Here is a 4,029-nt window from a genome sequence, read left to right on the forward strand (position 1 = left end):
AAAAAAAGTGAAGATTAGCCAGGCTTGGTGGCATGTACCTGCAGTCCCAGCTACTTGGGAGGCTGAAGTTGCAATGAGCTGAGATTGTACCGCACTCCAGCCTGGGTGACAGAGTTAGACCCTGTCTCAAAAAAAAAAAGTTAAAAAAATAAAAAGAGCATGGCACTGACTTAAAGTAGTCCAGTAGAACATCACAGAGAGTTCAGAAGCTGACCTGTCCATATAAGGAAACCTGAGTTCTGATAGAGACGGGAAGGCAGATCAGTGGGAAAAGATGGACTCGTCAACAAATAGTGCTCGGACAAGAGGTGATCCTTGTATCCCAAGAGGAAAAATAAAATTGGATCCCTAGATAACTCCCTACTCAAAAATCAATTTCTGGTAGATTGTTCTGTTATGTAAAACACAAATACATAAAACATTTAGAATACTATGTGGGAAAGTAGCTTTAAAATTCCAGAGTAGGGAGGTCTTCTTAAATAAATACAAAAGAACATGAATCCTAAAGGAAACACAAATAATATGAACCACAAAAGAAAAGATGGATACATTTGACTCCATTAATATTAAGGACTTATGTTTAACAAAGAAAATACAGAATGAGAAAAGACAAGCTACACACTAGGGTAAGAAATCTGCACATAGACAACCAACATGGATTAGTGCACAGAACAGACTTCACAGTCCCTCCCTTGAATCAGTAAGACTAAAACTTGATAGCAAAATCACACACACACACACACACACACACACAAAGATAGCAACAAGTCTGTCATAGAAGAGGAAAGAGGAATGAGCAAAACACAGGATCAGTTGTTCAACCTCATTAGTAATTTGAAAAATGCAAATCAAAATCACGAGACACCATTTCACACATACCAAATGGGCACCCATTTTGAAGTTAGACAATATTCAAATGTTGACAAGGATTCTGAGCAACAGGAGCTCTTATTCATTGCTGGCAAGACTGCAAATTGGTGCAACTTTGGAAAACAATTTGGCATTACCTAATAAGGTTTGAACAAATACATACCCTACAATGCAGTAATTCTGCTCCTGGGATGGTCCCTCGACCAGCAGCATCAGTATCACGGGAACTTGTTAGAAATGCCAGTCTCCAGCCACCAGACCTACTGAGCCAGAAACTCTAGGGCTGGGGCCCAGCAACCTGCGTTTCAGCAAGCCTTTCAGGTGACTCTGATGCACATCCAAGTGTAAGAACCACTGCTTTTGAGAAATGTTTGCAGATATGGGCACCAGGAGACGTGAACAGCAATGTTCACAGCAGCACTTCAGAGAAGCCACAAACTAGAAACTGTGATGTCCTTCAACAGTGAAAAAGATAGTTATATTATTTTAGATCAGAGAATAGTGAAAAGAAATGAACTATTATTACACTTATTGGCATGGTGAGTATCACAAACATAAAACTGGGTGGCAGAAGCATGTCACAGGGACATATATGCACTACAATTTCATTAGATAAAGGTCAAAAACAACTCAACAATAACCTTTTAGGACTATGCTCCTATGTGTACCCCCATAAAGAAAAGCTAAGGGGCTGCTTTCCACACAATCACACAATTCAGGGTCTGTTTATGGGAAGGAAAGGGAATGCACTTGGGCAGCAGGGGACTGAGTTTAAAGGCAGAGGGAATATTCTATTTTTTAAGCTAGGTGGGAGGCACACTGCTGTTCATTTTACTATTTTTAAAAAATAGTATATATTTAAGCCAGGCGCAGTGGCTCATGCCTGTAATCCCGGCACTTTGGGAGGCCAAGGCAGGTGGATCATTTGAGGTCAGGAGTTTGAGACCAGCCTGGCCAACACAGTGAAACCCCATTTCTACTAAAAACGCAAAAAATTAGTCAGGTGTGGTGGTGTGTGCCTGTAGTCCCAGCTACTCAGGAGGCTGAGGCAAGAGAATCGCTTGAGCCTGGGAGGTGGAGGTTGTATTGAGTCGACATCACGCCACTGCACTCCAGCCTGGATGACAGTGAGACCCTGTCTCAAAAATAAATAAATGAAATATAAAACAAAAATAGTATCTATTTCTATCCTATTGTGGGACTAAAAGTCTCCATCACAGCAGATGCAGGATTGCATTATGGAGCAGTTGATGCAAAGGCTGCAGCCAGCCCATTGAGCTTGAGGCCTGAGTCCGAGGGTCTGGCTTAAGCCCCAAGTTGGTCTGGCCCATGCACACTGGCTCCCAGCTTGCATACTGATGGGGACAATTCTGGATCTTCTGGCTGGGTGGGACTTTGAGGAAACACAGAGTCCCACTTCTGCCTGTCCACCCTGGGCCTCAGGGGGGCCTTCCCTTTTGCCCCCGACTTTGCTGGCCCCTCCATGTCTCCTCTTCTCCCAGTAGGATAAAAGCTTTAGCTGGGGCCTGAGTGGAGGATGGAAGCCAATTGCCAATTTATGGGAACTTGGTTGTTTATGATTGTGAGTGGTAATTTTTTTTTTTTTTGAGACAGAGTCTTGCTCTGTCGCCAGGGTGGAGTGCAGTGATGTGATCTCGGCTCACTATAACCTCCGCCTCCCGGATTCAAGGGATTCTCCTGCCTCAGCCTCCTGAGGAGCTGGGACTATAGGCACAGGCCACCACACCCAGCTAATTTTTGTATTTTTAGTAGAGATGGGGTTTCACTGTGTTGGCCAGGATGGTCTCGATCTCTTGACCTTGTGATCCACCTGCCCTGGCCTCCCAAAGTGCTGTGATGACAGGCAGGAGCCACCACACCCAGCCATGAGTGGTAATTTTAAAGAACTATTTCATTTACATGAGCATTTAGGAAAGTCATCTATCTTTATAAAAAATTCTTTTAACAAATATTTCCCTAAAATAATGACAGGTGGTCATTAGGTCTTTCAGCCACATGACAGAGATTTAGCCTCTCAGTGATCAAATCCACCACTCTGGTGGCTGTGTGGAAGGTGGGTTAGGGAAGGCCAGGCTGGAGTGTGGCCCTGAGAGGATGCCTCCTGGTACTGAGGCTCTCCAGGTACATGGATGCTACTGTCTCTGGGAGTCGCAGGTAGGCAAGTGCTGAGAAACATGATTGCATTCATCACCGGTGTCTCCCAGGGCCCACTGGACTGCCCACAGTTTCATTCCGTCACAGTGGCATAGAGTATAGGAAAGAGCTGCAACTCTTTGGAGCTCAGGAAGGGTGCCCTCCTTTTGGGATCCACCCATCCTTCAAGACTGAATCTGCACCAGGTATTTCTGCAAGGACTGGGGCTGACCCCACCGAGAAGGAGTTAATGAGTCCTCTCAACAAAAGACCTTCCCCAGCAGTCTTTTCCAATGACAGTAGGCGACTCAGAGATCCTGCCATCTGGGCTGTTAGCAGATCTGTGTCAAACAAGCAGGCGTCTCAGGGAAACTTCAACCAGGCATTGTTTCTCACGAAAGGCTCATATTTGACAGGAAGAGAACGGTATGTAAGTTCCAGGAGCACAGGGTTGGGTTCCAGGGTCAGGACAAGAAGCAGGGCACCCGGAAGAGCAAAAGCAACCGAACGCTGCAGCCCCGTATGTTCCCGACCCTCAGAGGGATAGACCCTTCCCCTGCCGCGGCTTCTAGTTCCCACCAGGTGGAATGTGCTGGGCAGGGAACAACTGTCTTGTTCAAATTGTTCCCAAATTTAGCTCTGAGCACATTTCCTGATTTGGAGGGAGTATGGGAGGAGTTGCCTCCACAGGAGATCTGGAAGGCTGCTTTGCATCTCCTTACTTATCCTGCCCGGGCAGCTTTGAAAATGCTGCGTTCTTACCAGGAATTATCAGCGGACTCAGTCAGAGTTCTGGACAGCTTAGGATCCTCCGGACCTCAGTTTCTTGATTTCAGCAGGAAGATAGTTATTTTGTTATCCTTCTTTAAAAGAATGGAAAATTAGGGCAGGGCGCGGTGGCTCACGCCTGTAATCCCAGCACTTTGGGAGGCCGAGGCGGGTGGATCACGAGGTCAAGAGATCGAGACCATCCTGGTCAACATGGTGAAACCCCGTCTCTACTAA

Source organism: Cebus imitator, unplaced genomic scaffold, assembly GCF_001604975.1.
Source record: "Cebus imitator isolate Cc_AM_T3 unplaced genomic scaffold, Cebus_imitator-1.0 Scaffold95, whole genome shotgun sequence".
Taxonomy (NCBI): Eukaryota; Metazoa; Chordata; class Mammalia; order Primates; family Cebidae; genus Cebus; species Cebus imitator.